General features: G+C 41.1%; 1 protein-coding gene across 2 annotated transcripts in view; it reads left to right on the forward strand.

The window, feature by feature from the left end:
- The window catches only part of SIPA1L1 (signal induced proliferation associated 1 like 1), a 431,247-nt gene that overhangs the window by 213,441 nt on the left and 199,888 nt on the right, over positions 1 to 17,918 (forward strand). The window contains exon 4 of one of the 2 annotated variants that reach the window (XM_019551381.1): positions 5,096 to 5,164. The exons of the other annotated variant lie outside the window; for it this stretch is intronic. The gene's annotated coding sequence lies outside the window, so the exon portion shown is untranslated. The remainder of the gene's footprint in view (positions 1 to 5,095; positions 5,165 to 17,918) is intronic. 2 annotated transcript variants of the gene reach the window in all.

Below are 17,918 nucleotides of genomic sequence, written 5' to 3' on the forward strand. Positions count from 1 at the left end.
TCCCATATTAATTTTTTTAATTAGAGCCATTTTCACATATATATGCCACTTGGGGTTTTTTTTAATGAAAAGAAAATGTGGGTTTCTATAATTTCAGCAACAAAAATTTTTTGTGAAAAAAAAATTGCTCTTTAGACAAGATCTTTGCTGTCACCTTTCAGACAGCTTTAACCACAAAATAATGCTCAAAATAGATACAATATGAATATTTTCATGAGCCAGGAGCAGGTACAAAACAAACAATGCTAATACAAATTTTGTATCTAAAAGTGGTTTTCCGTATCCTCTTGAAGTATCAATAGGAAACCTTTATTTTCACTAAGCTAATAATTTTTTTTAGCGCCTGAAGAGGAAATCTTGATGATTATTGGGGATTAGGTCTTATGTAGCACCTTGGAATTGATTCTGTTTATTTACTAAAAAGGTGTTATAGTGAAACTATGAAAATGTATATCCTAACAGTGCCTCCCCAAGCAGTGTTCCTAGGTTCTGCAGAGGACTTTTGTGTGGACAGAAATGTTAGCATTACAGTCCCTCAGTTCTTTATGGCACTTCATATAACACAACTGTTTGCTTCACTGGTCTCAGTAGTTTTTCAGCTAAGCTAGTTAGGTCCTTGCTCATTTTGGCTTCTCCTCTATATAGAGGAAAGGGCTGAAAGAAGAATTTAAAAGCAAGCCTTTTACTGCAGCATTCAGAATGAAGCATTGAGATACCAGGATATAAATATTGACGTTTTCTAAGCACAGGCGCAGTACGTTGCTTATAGAAGTTGGTTGCCACACCATTTTAGTCCCAAATAACTTGTATCCTGGTTACTTGATATCCCCTTGGCACATGTTTTCCATTGTTGTTTCCTTAATGATGTTTTTTCCTTTGAGTAGTTGTCCATATGCACATCCTCACTGAATACATGTATGTGCCTCAAGCACTTGATTGGAGAATTTTTGCTTTAATAGACATGGAATGCACCATAGTCCTGCCTCTTCTTATCCCTCAAGTAAAAAAAAAACCATGCAGGATAATGCATTATTTCTGTTCCTCACTTCCTCTGAATTGCTTTGGCTAGAGATAGAGACTCTTATCAACTCATACTTGTTACCAACTTTTCCTGAAGCTTTCTATTACTGATACAGTTATAGTAGTAGTAGCTGTTGTTGTTTTCTCTCAATATTTCCTTAGCAGTATTTTATTTCTTTCACAGGGGCTTGTACCCTCTCACATATTTATGCAACATCATCTTGATGGTCATTTAAATTTGTTGTCTGTACCTTAGGGTAGTGAAATTAAGGCCCTCTTCCCTTTTTTTTTTAATTGCGTCTGGTGTGTACTTTCAGTGGCTTGTACCTTCTATTCAAGGTCTAAGCTTATAAATAATAAAGGCATCTGATAACTCTATCCAGTATAGGTGTGGCACCACTGAGATATCTTTATACTCGTTTGATGTGAAAAGGGTTTTGTCCTTTCTCCTAGCTGAGAGATCTACAGCACAAAACCCATCCAGCTTCATATCAAATTGTTTTGAGTCTGCCAAGGAACACCATCCATGCTCAGAGTCATTCCATCAGAGCCCAGGCAAATCTTGTAGCATCCTTGCACCACATTTTCATAACTACAGTGTCCCATCAAAGAAGCCTCCTAGTCCAATGTTGCATTTACAGTGGTCCTTCACTTGCTGTTAGTCTGTGGAACTTAAAAACCCATCTCCTAGTGTGCAGGTACTACTTTACAGTTGTACACACAAGGCATTTGTTGTAAGGGGAAATAAAAGATATCAGTAGCTGGAATTCTTTGCCCATCTACATCTCTCCCCCCTTTCTTCCCTGGAGTTGCATCTTGTATCGGACATTGGTTGAGAGGGAACTTGAATAGGAACTTCATATGATCCTTTATCCCCTCAGTGCAGAATACAGAGGGGCAGGTTTGCAGTATGCCTGATCGGTATAGTTAAAGCAAAAGTCTCTCAACTATGTGCTTGAGATGGATGCACACCTACAGTGAGAGTAGGTATATGGACAATGCATCTCAAAGAACTCCATTTCCAGGAATATAATTTCTCTTTAATCCATTCTGAACTGATCAATAATGTTTTTTTTGCCAAGGGATATTAACATGACATTAATGCAGTTTATTTGGTTGTGCTTACGTAAATGTAAATACTAAGGTATAAATAAATACGTTAATAGGTTTCTGTGGGATTGAAATTGAAATCAATTATATATCCTCTTGATAAGAGACTTTCATCTTTCATTTGAGGTTTGCACTTGAATGATCAAACTTTAGGATATTCATAGTTATAATTAACTTGTCTCTAAAATATGTATTGTTCTTTTTTGTTTACATGTAATTCTTCCTAGTATAAATATTTAAAACAAAAACAGATTTGAAGCAAGTATCGAGGCAGTGAAAGGAGAATGAACATTGCTGAACAAAACTGTAATTTTAGAAATCTTTATGTATTTATTTTTCCAAAGTTCAGAACACATTTTTCAACTACTGTTGAAAGAGAGAGAGACCCAGTATTATTTTCTCATCTGAGGCCCTTTCTACACAGTACAGGTATTGCACAATTAACTGGTTAACTGTGCAATTATCTTGAGACCAGCTAGACATGCAAAATACTTACCGAATGATAAAATGCTCCAACCAGCTATAGCTAGATCTCAAAAATGTGTACTAACTTTATAGCTAGTTGCTATCTAACTTTAATTTGCATATGTCAGTAGGGTCTTCTCTGCAGTTGGGAGCCCTGTTGTCTGAATCCTAAATCAAATGCTCACCCTGAGGCATAGGGGTGCACTATGCCCAGCGTGAAACTTCCAAGCCCTGGGGATCATGGCTGCTGTGATCCCCAAGGCTTAGGGGTGTGTAAAAGCCCTGGGCCCACATGTGCAGCCAGGACCGAGAGCCCTGCACCTGATGGGACTCTCAGTCCTAGCTGTGTGTGGCCTTCACAACTGGTAGGCCCTTCAGCAAAGGTGGCTCCCAGTCTTGGGAGCCTGCTTCTTGCTGATGCAGGGGGAGCCCAAGATTGGACTTGGACTAAGGTATGGTTGGATTTAATACACGATCTCATAGTCTGTGGCAGGAGGTGCAATTGTGTGGATCACACATTAGATCCAATCGTGCCTTTACCTGCATATGCAGAAAGGGCCTCAGTCTCTGCTATACAGTGATATGTAGAAGAAAGAACTTAATCTGCAGCATCTAGAAATCTAGAATATTTCTTTTTTTGCTTACAGTATTGAGTACTTGTTTTCATTATCTGAAATGATGCTCTTATTTTATGAAAGTGAATAATACCATCCTCTATGTAAATTAGTTTCAAGATGCAAAAAATATTCAGGTGGGATTGGGGAACTACGTTTTGGTATGGATTTCAAAAAACTAAAGTGCCTGCTTTTCTTCTTTTAAAATCCTTTGCTATTCATTTGTGACTCTGCACTTGAACCTTGCCCTTCTAAGGAAATTTTTCCTGATCCTGGGATTGTCAGTGTAATATAATGAAATACATGAAAATACATCATTGGCAACTAGTAAGATGCAAAATTTGATTAAAATCATGGACTCCCTGAAGCTGATGGCGACAGTATGTTGACTTCATTTGAACCAAGACTTTCACTCAATGTATTCTAAACTTTGAATATTTATTTTTTTCCTATTTTCATGGAAAGCTATCCCTGCCCATTCAGTCAGGTTTCCCATGGACCATTCCTGTCCCCTCTTCTATAAAATTCTGTTCCTGATAACTGGCCCCATTTAGAGCAACAATCTCTCAGGTTCTCCCCATACTCTTTCATGTACCTACATGCTTCCTCTGCTGCTTCCCTCTTCCCTCCCTCATTACTTTCCATCAACAAAATAAGGTTTGTATTGAATTCCTACACCATTTTCTCCCTCCTTAGCCCTTTGACTTTCCTCCTTACATTTAGAGTCCCTAATACGTCCCTAAGCCATCCATACCTGTCTTACAGATTTACCTGCACTCTCATTCTGCTAGTGGTTGTGTGGTAAGGTTTAGGTATAAATATTGTGTTGCTGCTACTTTACAGCAGATCTTGTATTTTTCTGTGCTGGTTTGAGGTAGTAGTTTTTCTTTGTAAAATGTGCAGATTTCCACATATCTGGATGAGATACCAAGCCTAACATGATAGAGAAATTTATGGTCTTCTGTTAAGAAAATCCAGTCCCATTGTGCTTGGTACCTTTGCTCAGTCCTCAACCACCTTGCTATATAGAGTAGAAATCACTCATGGGATGGGCAGTCTCAGAGCAACTAAATTTCAAATGTTTCTGCCATTTGACATGTTTGAGCTACTATCGTATGGATTGGAGGCATGGAGTTAAGCGTGTCTGCCTCTGCTGGACAAATTCAAGGTCACATTTTAACAGGGTATTTGATTTAGGATACATTTGTGTATTCCAGGGTCAGCTTTTTGTTCAGTTTTTAATCAAAGATAATAGTTGCATCTTAATACGTTACCCTTTTTTTACCTTAGGGTCTAACCTGAAACAACTTAAATTTTGCATATTTAAGTACAAGTTGAAACATTCATTTTTTAAAAAAACTGATTTATGGTATATAATACTGATTTGTGGTGTATAACTGGCTTTTTCTGCTGCAGGTTAGACTTTTTAATCTTCTGTCAAAATGTCTAAGGGCCTATTTGCACATTAATTTTGGGCAGCTTCTGGAGCTGTAACCCCCAGATTGTCCACATGTAACACTTTTAAGTAGCTTAAAACACTTGTTATGCAGCTCAAAGTTATGCCACTCCAGGGCAGGATTGTCTCTTGATCCATATAACCAAGCTCTTGTTTTATTAAATTATGGCCACTCCCCACCTGAAGTTGAAGGTGTGGTTGCAAGGTAGCGCTAAGCCAGTCAATATTTGTGCAGCTTTCAGTGTAACATGTAACAAAGCCCTAATATTTTCAAGATTTTATCTCTTGGGAGAGAGACTGTGCCTTTACCCCTCTCCTCCCCGCAGATTTCAGTATCCAAACGTAAGACGGCAATTGACATCTTTGGTAACATTATTGCGTGTTTTCTTTATAATTGTTCTTAATGGTGGTTTTCTGCTTTTTCCCCCAGCTCAGACAGTTTCTTTTATGGATACTCAAGTCAATGCATGTGTTTTCACCAAGATGCCATGAAACTATAGTAAGTATTTTTTGCCTTCTGCCTTAATCGGCATCTTTCTCAGCTTTTAGTAGCTGTTATAGAAATTCTCATTTTCATGTTTGATCATTCAGTTCTGTATTACGTGATGAGCTTTGCTGCCATAAGATAAGATGCTGGACTGAAGAAATTTTAAAAAATTATATTTTATCTCATTGTTCTCACCATAGTGTCAACCTAGATTGTCCAGTTTGAAGCTATCTTTTGAAGTAAAATTTGGACATTAACACAGTGCAAGGTTGATTTAATTTTACCTTCTGTCAAATACTGTATTGTTCAGACATTTCACTGCAAATGCTAATATCCATTTTATTTTTAGCCAACCATTAGTCTCTTACAGGGGAATGTAGGAGTAATTGTCAAAGTTAGCAAAGGGCTGCTATTAAACCAAACTGCCAGAGCAGGGTGGGATCCTCTTCATTCTCGCCAGTTAGCAACTAGTAGCTTTATATTGTGAAAGCTTTAAAAAGAGAGTCCTGTCATAAAGACCATTACTGAAATACTCATTTTCCTTTGGCCTCATTTTGATTTGTGTTTTTGTCAAGTGTTTCTTTCTTGGTCTTTGTGGTTTGTGAGTACATATGAATCTATAATGCCTGTCCTCTGCTCTCTTGCACTTTTATACATTTATACTTTGTACATTTAAAAATGGTCATAAATAAAAGAGTGGTGAGCTGGGGAGAGAGGAGTGGATGAGAAGACAGTGGGGCTGAAGGGCATTGGTACTGGGTATAAGTTGCATATTAGAGCTAAGGAGTTAGAGCTGATTTGGGCAGCAGTGTCCTGTGGGAATGGGAACCAGCTGTGTAGGTTAGTTATCCAGGTGGCAGATTAGCCGCCTCATGTTCCATCAAATTCCCCTGATGTGCCAAACCTCCTTACTCTGCACCCTTCCATGCCACCAGGTCCACTCCCTTAAGTTAATGGGACATCAGTTCCGTAAGTCACTTGCTTACTTTTGAAAATGTAACCTAGAGCTTTATGAACTGAAGTTGAGCTGTTGGTTGCTGTTCCATAGAAGCTGATTGGGTGGGTTAGCACAAGGTGTGCCACTGCTACTTGTTCCCAGGGAAACAAACATCTGCAATCTGCTGCCTTGTGCTGCTGCTACTTGTCCCTGGGGAACATCTGGGCCACATGCACTCTGGCACACAGCAGATTACCCTGAATGGGGTAGGGGAGTCTGAGGCCAGCAATAGTGCTGGCCCCAGAAGCCTTACATGGGGGCTGGGGAAGCTGCAGCTACGGTGCTTCAGTAGCTGGGAACCTGGCTAGCAGCCAGCATGTGGCTCCAGTTAGCCAGACTCTGGTTTTGGGCAGCGCATGCTGCTGCCACATGTGCCACCCTGCTTTTTTTCCACACAGGTTTTTTGAGCCTGGGATCTCCCCGGGTGAAACCCCCTACTCCTTGCAGCAAGGTAGCAGCATGGAGAATACCTGAATGTGTGGTATGTGGCACTGTAGATGGATCTGCAGTACCACATGCCACACAGCTGCGTTCATCTGCATGCTGCCTTGGAGTCCAATGCAAACTCACTGCTTTTATTTCTTCTTTTTTTCCCTTCTTTTTAAAGAAAAATCTTCCAGAACAGAATACTGGCCTTGCTTTATAATTACATCTCCTCCTTTCATCTTTCCTACACACATTTGCAAGCCTAAGGATTGCCAGTCCCAGCTCTATTACTGTATATAGCTAGAGAGGAATTTCTTTGACAGGGGACCCTTTTAAGTAAGTTTATGGACCCCTCCTGCCCTGTCTTCCATCAGAGATCATTATACAGAGGTGGGCTAACACATGAATGGCCAAAAGTCCTATAGAAATGAAAGGAAAAATGCCAGATAAACAGAGATTATTACTGGGGAGCTCTTAGTCAGATGGAAAGTTTAGAAGAAATCTGTTGCTGACTGTAAATCACTGTTGATTCAGATTTTTTTTTTTTTTTTTGGCAGAAGGCTGAGAACTAATTAGAATAAATACTATACTTCTGTAGATCAAAAATGCCCCTGACTTCTATAAATGAAGACTGGCTGCTTCAGCCTTTCTATTGACTAGCTTGGCCTGTTGTGTGGTCCAAGTCTACTATCTTGGAAAGCATGATATCCCATGGATTTTTTCTGATCATTAGAAATTTCAGAGGCAGATTTTCAAATAGTTTATACCTATGAAGTATTTTAAAGTTATCTTTTCCTGGTCAGTTGTCAGAGGTGTGGCTGGCACCTTGGACTCCATGTGATAAGGAGCTTTACTCTGTCAAGATGAAATTCATGTACTAGTTAGGGGCACCACACGAGATCCATACATTATTTAAGTCTTGCACATTAGCCTACAAAGTAGGATTTAAATGATGCCTAGAGCTTATATTTTAAGCTTCTGTAGTAAAGTTCCTCCCCAATTGCTAAATTATTGCAAGTCATATTTTTCTAATTTGTGCATTAGGGTTGTGGCATTCTCAGTTTTTTAACCCATTCATAGTCTTCCTCATTCTTATCACAGACCACAGAAACAAATCTTTCCCCTCACTTCCATTTTCCATTTGCAAAATGCAAATAAATTACAGGGTAGTTCTGAGTCTTGCATTTTGCCAGTTACAAGATCTTGGTCAGTTAGTTAAAAAAAAAAAAAAAAAAAAGTGTGATGAGGTGACTATATCCTGCTTCACTGACAATGATTTTTATAGGTTTTGTCTGTATGTAGAAGGTAACTTGTCAGATTACAGCAACCATAACTATGCACAGATCTTGAAAATCATAATTTACTTTGCTGATTGAACTATCCTATTTAATAATTGGTCAGAAATCCATGATTTAATATGGCTTTCTTTAGTTGAATCAAGGGTGGGTAAAATACAGCCTGTGGGCTGAATCCAGCCCTCCAGCCATTCCATCTGGCCTGTGGGGCACCTAAAAAATTTACAGAAGCCTAGTAGGAGCTTCTGGCCAGCAACTCTGGGGCTGTTCCAGCCTCCCTCCGTCAGAGAAGGAAACTCTGATAAGAATACGAAGCGGGGTGGAGGGGGGAAAGGAGTCGGGAGGACTGTCAACGATCACCTCAGTCCTCGGGGCCGGGCCAGCTCCTCCAGAGTCTTGCTGTCTGGCCAGGTGGCGGGGAACCACGTGGTGCTGGAGCACCGTGGCAGGCAGGAAAGTGGTGAAAGCAGCAGCATGCAGGGAAGTGGCAGTGAGCGCGGCCTGAACTGTGCCCAGAGCCAGGGCCAGTGGCAGCCCAGAGCGGAATGGCAGGAGTGTGGGGCCTGGGCTGATAGAGGCTCAGTGGAGCCCGGTTGGGCTGGGCTGCACCAGCAGGGAAAGGGGGGAGCTGGGCTAGCTTGGCCCTGTGCTCCTGCTGCCCCTCCTTGGGCCCTGTTGGTTCTGGTCCTGAAACACCTGTGCGGGCCCCACGCTCCCACCCAACTGTCACTGCATTCCTGTGTGCCTGCTTGTTGTCACTTGCCCCACCTGTAGCTGCCATTTCCCTGCTTTCCTGCTCTCCTGCCACTCCAGCACCATGTGCCTCTTGGCTTCATCACCAGGCCGTGGGAGCATGAGGCCTGTGTCTGTACTCCAGGGCCAGGAGCAGGAGGGGTGTGTATGCGTGTGCAAGTGTGTGTGTATGTGCGTGCATGTCCATACAATGAGGGAGGGGGAGAATGAGTTTGTAGGGTGAGTCCCAAACACACACCTCGCTATACACAAGCACCCACACACCCCCTGCACTACCATATATGCAGACAGCCATAGCCCCTCACACACCCCAGCTACCCTTTCCTTCACAAACCCTATACCTATCCACACACGCCCCATGCCCCCCGACAATATACAAGAGTGAGACTTCATTTTAAGCTATTATGCAATCACCTCTATGTATACTATACACACAAATCAGGACAAAAATATTTTTTGAAATCAAATTAATGAATGCTGTAGATGTTTGATTTTTATAATATAATTTGGTATTTTTCTGGTTTGGGATGGCAGAACTCATTGCTGAAAGGAATACTTCTGGGGGCAAGGGGAGGGACTTCTGGTGGCAAAGGGCAAGGGTTAGGGGGTAGGACTTCCAGTCACAAGATGGGAACCAGGGGACAGGGCACCTGTCAAGGGGTGGGCCTACCCATGTGGTTCTCAACACCTTGCCAAAACTCAGTAAGCAGCCCTCCAGCCAAAATAGTTGCCCGCTGTGGGAGGGCCCTGGTAGTGCCTGCCACTTTAAGGGGTGAGTCAAGCAGCTGGCAGGTGCTTGATTGCAGCATCCATTTTAAAACATTGGCTGCCTATATAAACAGGGCAGTTCACAGGTGGCGAGCCAGCCAGAAATATTGCCTGACTGAACTGTTTCATGGCAATCTTGCAGGTAGGAGCTGGAGGCTCTTGGTCCTGGCTGTGGCCTAAAACTGCACCCTGCATTTACCATCTGTTTGTAGGACAGCAGTCATGGCAGGCGAGACTGGGTGGATTGCCTCGTAGCGACAGGTGGGCAGGCTGACACGACCCAGCCTCAGGAGAGTGCCCCCGTCACACCCACTCCTGAGTTAAATGATATGAAAGCACGGGGAATATAGTTTTAGGGGTAGATCAAATCTGACATACCTAACCAACACAAAATGTCTCTAAATCCTTGTAAACCATTTCTAGCATATGTTCCCATTCTTCTTCAGAAGAATAAAAGTGTTGTTCTAATAATTTGGGAATATAAGAGGGAGAGGTTCTGGAGGCACAATGTTATCTCTCTTTTTGGTCAGATAAAAGGAATGTAAGTAGGACATCTATATGTTCTTTGTGAATGGACCAGTCTTAATCTTCTGCATGCTAAGTTATGGTATAGTTGCACTGGCATTCTTACCAGACAAAAGAATGGTGAAGAATATTGGTAGCTATGCAATTTCTTACAGCCATTAACTAAACTTTCTGTTTGTATTTTACCACTGTTCAGTAATCATCAAAGGTACTCTTGGTTTATTAATGTACTTTATATGCATCTGTGTTTAATTGCTTTTCCAGGCCTTGATTATTTCGCTTGTTTTATTGAGGGTTAAGGCTTACTCATTGTATATTTTAAGGATATAGGGACCAGTTATATGGCCCTTTATCCTGGGAAGCTAGGGAAACACAGTGTTCCTAAGGTACCTCAGTGGAAAATTGACACCATTATTTTTGTAGGCTGAGGATAAACTTTTAAATAAACTTACACTTTCAGTTACTTACAGTCTTGTGCTGTCGGGGCAGCTAAATGCAGTTTGCTTTATCTTTTCTCTATTGTGTAAAATGTGCAGTGGCAGTTAAAAGAAATATATTATATTATTGTCTCTCACATACCTTAATATAAGATTTCATCTATGGAATATTTAACTTTCTACTTGTCTCAGCTTAAAATTTTGTGTAGCAAAGTAAAAAGTCAAATGGTAAAATTTTCAAAAGGAGCCTGGGTTCTCAGGCATTTATCTCTATATTTGGGATTTCTGTTCCTCAGGGTCTTAGTGTTTTTTGAAAACAGGACTTCAACTTCCTATCCATTTTGGTACCTTTGAAAAAATTAGCGGAGAACTTTTAAAATGTGAGACTGTTAAGTTTCTGCTCAGTAAAGTATCATTTGGTGTGGAAAGGTGACAGTTATTGTCTTGAGTGTAATTAATATTTGGATGTGGGCGTGGATTTTGATGAAACAGCAGCTCTTTTGATTTGATTTCTAGAGATCTCAAATTTCCTTCATCTTCTAAAATGTTGACTGTGTATAGCACAGAGACAGTGTCAGTCAGTGTTATTCTTCTGAAGATTGATTCAAACTAATTATTCGGGTCAGTTATTTCAACTCTGTCACCAGTCTTTGAATCCATTGCCCACACGGTATCAATATGCCAGTGGGTATGTGGAGGTCTGCTTGCATGGCTTTGTTCTTTTCCATGCACACTGCTTTCTGTACGTTACATGGGCACACAGGTTTGGGCTTGTTCCTTGGAACATTCATGTTACTGTGAAACATTCACACTTTCAAAACCTCAGGAATCCCTCCTCTGCCTGCTATAGTCACCAAAGTGCGTTCTCTTTTCTTTGCCAAATTAAATAAAGTTTTCTTACAAAAGGAAAAAGGTTTCAGCTGTAAATTGTTGAGCCCGTACTTTCAGTGAAAGGACTGAACCTTGGAAAAAGCAACTGTTAAGAGAGAGATGTATTGAAAACCAGTTTACGTGGATCCTTCAGTATCTGTTAAATGATAGATTTTATTTTTTCTCTTATGCATGATTGACTATTTCATACTGATGTTTGCGTGATATGAATATAATCCTTTTTGAAATCGCAATGCCCAAAATTCAGAGTTTAAAAAACATATTATGGGAATGTGCGCCTAGTGAAGAGCTGGTTTGGGTTATATTTTAGAGTGACTTGCCAGTAATACAATTTATAGATTATTTTATAAGTCATTGAATGATATAAGCCAGAATAGCCTATCAAATGGATAAATACAACTTTCTAACTGCAGTAATTTACCAGTTTTACATGGTGACTGCATGCTAAATTCTGGAATCTACTGTTTTGGGGGGCTTTTTTTCCCCATTGGACTTAGAAGAGATCGAGGGAAGAAGGGAGGGGGGTAGAGAGAGGGCACTGCCTGGTCATGTTTTCTTTTTCAACTTAACTTACTCCTGTATCTTCAGCTGTATTAAAAAAAACTTTTGTACATCATATATATCTGCATAGTTTATAAACTTATTAATAAAAATCAGCATTTGCTTGTCTTTAATACGAGGCTTGACAATCACCTTGCTGGGGTCGTTTGACCCCAGTACTCTTTCCTGCCATGGCAGGGGGCCAGACTTGTTGATCTGCTCAAGTCCCTTCCAACCCTACTAACTATGAAACTGTGAATTCATGTAGCATTTTTGTGCTAACCTAGGCACGCATTTCATTTCTGTGTTTTCAGAAACAGCTTTAAAACAATTAACTATCCTCCTTTGAGACTTCAGAAAAGAAGTGAGAAGCGGATTTGAAGTGTGATACAGACTTTCCTTTCCTTCCTTGGGAAATTTCATGGCTCATTGAAATTTCTTTTATAAACTTTTTAGAATTCTTCCTTCACCCTCTTCCCTAATCTGGCTGGCTACAATATGGAAATATGGACACTTCTTCCATCCCTTACCTCCCTCCAACCCACCCTGAGGTGTTCTAGGGACCAAGGAAGGTTCAAAAAGCCTGGCCCAGTAACATCACACACGCAAAGAAATATATTTAAATAAATGTTAATAGCAGTTCTATAACAAAATCATTACTACAGAAAAAAATGAAGGTTTTGAGTCTTAAAGTCTTAAAGATCTGTAACAGGTGGCCAACCTGCCAGGTGAAAGAATTTCTTATCTAGGTTCCAGAGACCTTGTGGCAATAGAAAGGTATTTCTCCTGCTAGAAATATAACACCTGCCCATGGCCTTGAGTTTTGAACCAGCACTGATCTTGGTTCAGCTACAGATGGCAATCCAGCAAGGATCATAGTTCCTGACTGAAGAACCAGCTTCTGAACCAGACATGAGCTTTTTATCCAGATTAGTTTAGGATGTCCCCAAATGGACCTACTGAACTTAATTGGTTTTCCCCCCCCATACTTTATAGTCTTCTCTGACAAGAGGTTCTTTCACTGCTTACCACTTCTTTCATTTCTTCCTGTCTTATATTAACTTTAAATAGATAACTGCAAGCTAATATGAGCTCAGTCTAATAGTCCTATTAAACAGTCTAAGATTGACTAAAGTCTATGTAAATTTCTCACTTTATGTGCTTGATACAACCAGGACTTGGTATTAGCTCCCACAGAATTGTTAAAATATTTGGTTATCCATTGAACAAAGTGCTGCTGTTGAGGTAGTATTTGACAGGGACACTTGCTTATTTTAGCATTTTCACGCTGTAGAATAGAATACAGTAAACTGGTTTCTTTGCTACTTTGAGTAGAATGCAAATTATCCTGTAGTGATCTATTTGATGATCAGTGGGAGGTCAGTGGCAGAGAAGTGGAACAGTGGCAAATATCTTGTTTAAGAAAAGCTTATATAAATGTTAAAAGAGCAAACACAAGGGATCAAAATGGTGCTGGATCATTATAGGTCAAGAGCTGTTGTGTGGATTGCATGAAAGTTCTAATTTACCTCTTATATCCTGAAGTTTCTTAAACCAGTTGTTCATTTAATGCAGATAAAAATGCTGTGGACATACAAACCATTTATTAGGACATAGGAGTGGGCAGTATTTATCATGAATCACTGCTTTGCAGTAATTGTTTGCATATACATTATTATCCTGCAGTAAGTGAAAGATAAGCAACGGTATCTTAGCTCTCAGTGAAAGAGTGCTGGAGAGGAACTGCTGTCTTAGTGCAAAGGTTGAGACGCAGATTCTTCTCTAAGGCCCCCTCTACACATTGTAGGTATTGCACCATTAACTGGTTAATTGCACAGTTACCTGGAGAATGCTACCCATGCAAAGTAGCTATCACACAATAAAAAGCTCCAACCAGCTATAAAGTTAGACCTTGAAAATATGCACTAACTTTATAACTGGTTACTATTGAGCTCTAATTTGCATGTGTAGCACATGTCCGATTACAGGGCTTCCAACCAAAGGGATGCATCATACCCAGTGTAAAACCCTGACGCCTAGGGATTAAGGTAGTTGCAGTCCCCTGGGGTTTTGTGGAAATAGGATCAGGCACAAAGAGATTATTTTCACAATGACTATTTTCACAATGCCTAAAGCAGCTGAAAATTAGGGGAGAAGCTAAGAACAGTGAAAAATAGTAGAGAGCTGTAAATGGGGACAGTGATGCTTGTAGTAGCTGAGCTTGCACCTGCAAATTGCCACTACAGTAGACTTCTTTCCAGCAGCTGGTTTGTAGGAAAAGGAAAGGAGGTCTTGACTAATATGTCTTACACCAGGGGTGGGCAAAACGTGGGCTGGATGTGGCCCACCATGGCATTCTATCTGGTCTGCGGGGCCCCTAAAATAATGTAGAAAATTAATTTTTATCTGCCCCTGGCTGCCTGTCATGCAGCTCTCAATAGCTTGCCAAAACTCAGTAAGCGGTCCTCTACCTGAAATAATTGCCCGTGCCTGTCCTAGACAGATTGGGCTTGCTTTGGTCAGGAATATTCTTAAGGGTGAAGATTTAGAATCTAGAAAAGGATCCAAAAAGTGTTGTCTGTCTGTCTCTACACTGATAAGAATGGCAAAGTCCAGTGCGACTAATGACCTCATCAGATAGGAAATGCATAGCATGCTCAAACCATAGTAGTCAGATATGTCTGGCTGAAATCACAGAGCACATTATTTGTTTAGTGGTAAACATTTCTTGACCTGCTGAAAGGACTTCATACTCTTGCTGTGACAGGATCTGTTTTGACAGGGTTTAACAGGGTATCTAGACAAAATGACTTGTGTTTTCACATTAGATTCTGAAAAAATGATAAATGAAAAGGTTTTTACAATAAATACTTTTTTATTTAAAGAACAGTAGCTTTTGTATCAACTTGTGGATATGAGAAGATATTTAAACATCTTGTCATCCTCCTTCCATCCCTAAGATATATGTTGTAACTTTGAACAATTAGGAGATAAATATATCCAAAGTTCAAGTTCTGCCACTGAAACTTTTTGAGAAGTGGCAAGATTATAGGTTAGCAAATGGAGAAATGCACTCTCTTAAAATTATGTGGTTCCTTCTTAGAATCTTAAAATTTAGTTAGGAATGTCTTAACCAATTTACCCATTGATCTTCTTTAAGATGATGTATTATGAGAGTAGTATTCTTAGTTATTGGAGACATGTAGTAAATTAGATGGCTGACAAGGATGGCCACAGTTCCTAGTCACAAGCCAATTGTGGGTATAAACAGAACAAATAAGAGCCTTGCCTGCATCTTTTTTCCTTTTCCTACACCCTCCCCAAATCAGGGGTTTCTAAGCCACTGGTAGGAACTCTGTGTTTTGTGGTGTCCCGCAGTAGTGTACTCATAACCATTTTGTTCTGAAACATGGAAGTATTGAGAGAGTTTTGTGGGGGTGGGGAACCAAACAGCAGCTAAAGTTAGCAAGAACACAGGGCTGTTTTTTGTGAGCTGTTGATTGTACATCAGCTGATTACATCCATCTTAAATATTTTTGTGAGTAAACGCTATTCACTTAGTTTCTAGTTTGGGTGTGCTGGATTATAGCCTTACATTATTTACAACTGTACTTCATACAGAAAACGTAACATTTTCTGGTGTACTGTTGTGGTTCCTTTACTAGTTGTTTTGGGGCAAAAAGTATGAGCTTGCTTCACTGAAATATTTATAGCTATCATGGGCCTTCTTCTGCTTTAGAGGTTTTCACCATTCATCTTTGCTCTTTTTTCCCCCTCTGCTTATAGCTTTTGATGATCTGCTGCAGGAATTGTATGTTGGTACAGGCATGTCTATAGGAGAACTAAATTATTGATCTCACAATATTTGTTAGCTCAGTAGCATAGGAATATAGCACTTCACCTCTTATTTTTTTCAACCTCTGTCAGTATCTGTTTAGACTACCATTACAGTTGAACTGTTGTAGTCATGATAGTCTAGGAAATATATGAGAAGCAAGGGGATGTTTTTTGGTGATAACTTTTATTGGCTCAGCTGTCTGGTTAAGAGAGAGATTTGACAAGCTCTCACAGTGCCCTTCATTGGGTTTAGAAAGAGCTGCACAGGTACAGTGGGTACAGATAAAAACAAAGGTTTGTATTTAATTCCATATGTGAATGAAAACAGCTAAGTGATGTACTGGTATCACCATTTCATTTTTTTTTAAATCACATTACCAGCTCATTGTGTAGACCTGAACTAAGAAAAGGTGATCTGTTTTCTAACAGGCTCAGGACCACTGAAAATCTGGACAGTTTTATTCACAAGCATGACTTCTGGTATTTGACTTGAAAATCTGAGGTTGAATCTTTATAGTATTGATGTCCTTTCACCGTTTAATTGTGAAACAGAGTATGGATAGTTTAAAAAAGAATTTTCAGTTGTGTACGTGACTTGTTCCTCAGAACCGTTGTTTACTATCTATTTTTTTCAGTAGGTGTTCAGATAATATTACTTCCTTTCATAAGCCTTTAGGGTTAATTATTATATATGTGCCAACTGGTCATGAGTTCAGATGAAAAGTATATGGCTGCAAGAAATCTTTGGTAAAATCAACTAAGACACTATCACCATAGGTGCCTTTACTTGAAGGTGTGCACTTTCTGCTCTGAACAACTAAGGGTGCTGACTCGCATAACTGTATAATTTTAAAATGTCAGTGATTAGGAACTGGTTCACAACTCTTGGTGAAGTTTTGTGTCTCTAATGCCAAGGGGTGGCAGTGAGTGAGCACCTAACCCACCATGCCTTGTAGTGGGCGAGTGTGGGAGAATAACTGCACTCTAGCTTTGGGAGTCATAGCGGTGGGTGACCTTGGCTGGGAGTATTTTTACTTTTCTGCTTTTTTGTCTCTCTCATAGAATCAATGAGTAGGAAGGGACCTAGACAGATCATCGAGTCTGACCCCCTGCCATGGGCAGGAAGGAGCACTGGGGGTGGGAGGGGTCATAAGACCCCAGCCAGGTGCCTATCCAGTCTCCTCTTGAAGATTTCCAGGGAAGATGAGAGCACCACCTCTCTGGGAAACCTATTCCAGGCTCTGGCCACCCTTACAGTGAAGTAGTTCTTCCTGATATCTAACCTAAACCTATCCTCCCTCAGCTTGTGGCCATTGTTCCTGGTGACTCCAAGAGGGACCCTGGTGAACAGACTTTCCCCGAGTCCCTGCTGGTGGCCCCTGATAAAGTTGTAGGCAGACACAAGGTCCACCCCCAGTCTCCTCTTGCGGAGACTGAAGAGATTCAGGTCCCTCACCCTCTTCTCATAGGGTTGGCCACGGAGGCCCTCAACCATACGAGTGGCCCTCCTCTGGACCATCTCCAGGTTCTCCACATCCTTCTTGAAGTGCAGCACCCAGAACTGGACACAGTACTCCAGCTGCAGCCTGACCAGCGACATATAGAGGGGGAGCAAGACCTCTCTGGACCTGTTAGTGATGCCCCTGCTGTTGTATGACAGGGTGCAGTTGGCTCTGCCTATTGCTTCATCGCATTGGCGACTCATATTCCTCCTGGAATCGATCCTAACTCCAAGATCCCTCTCTGCCTCTGTGCTGCCAAGAGGGTGAGCCCCTAACCTATAACCATAATGCTGGTTCCCTCTCCCCAGGTGCAGCACCCAGCACTTGTCCTTGTTGAGCCGCATCCTGTTCAGATCCACCCACTTCTCTAACCTATCGAGGTCTGCCTGGATGCGGTCCCTGCCTGCTGGTGTATTTGCTTTACCCCACAGCTTGGTGTCATCAGCAAACTTGAACAGGATGCTCTCCACACCCTCATCCAGGTCGCTAATGAAGATGTTGAACAGCACCGGCCCAAGGACCGAGCCCTGGGGGACTCTGCTGCCCACACGCTCCCAGGTCGACATCAACGCATCCACCACCACCACCACCCTTTGGGTTTGCCCCTGGAGCCAGTTTGCCACCCGTGTGACTGTGCATTCATCAATGCAGCAGTCCCTCAGCTTGCCCACCAGAATTGGGACACTGTGTCGAAGGCCTTCTGGAAGTCCAAGAAGATGACATCGACTTCCTCCTTCCCATCTCAGCTCTTTGTTACCTGGTCATAGAAAGAGACCAGGTTAGTCAGGCAGGATC

The sequence above is a fragment of the Crocodylus porosus genome, unplaced genomic scaffold (assembly GCF_001723895.1).
Source record: "Crocodylus porosus isolate Cpor-Errol unplaced genomic scaffold, CroPor_comp1, whole genome shotgun sequence".
Lineage (NCBI taxonomy): Eukaryota > Metazoa > Chordata > Crocodylia > Crocodylidae > Crocodylus > Crocodylus porosus.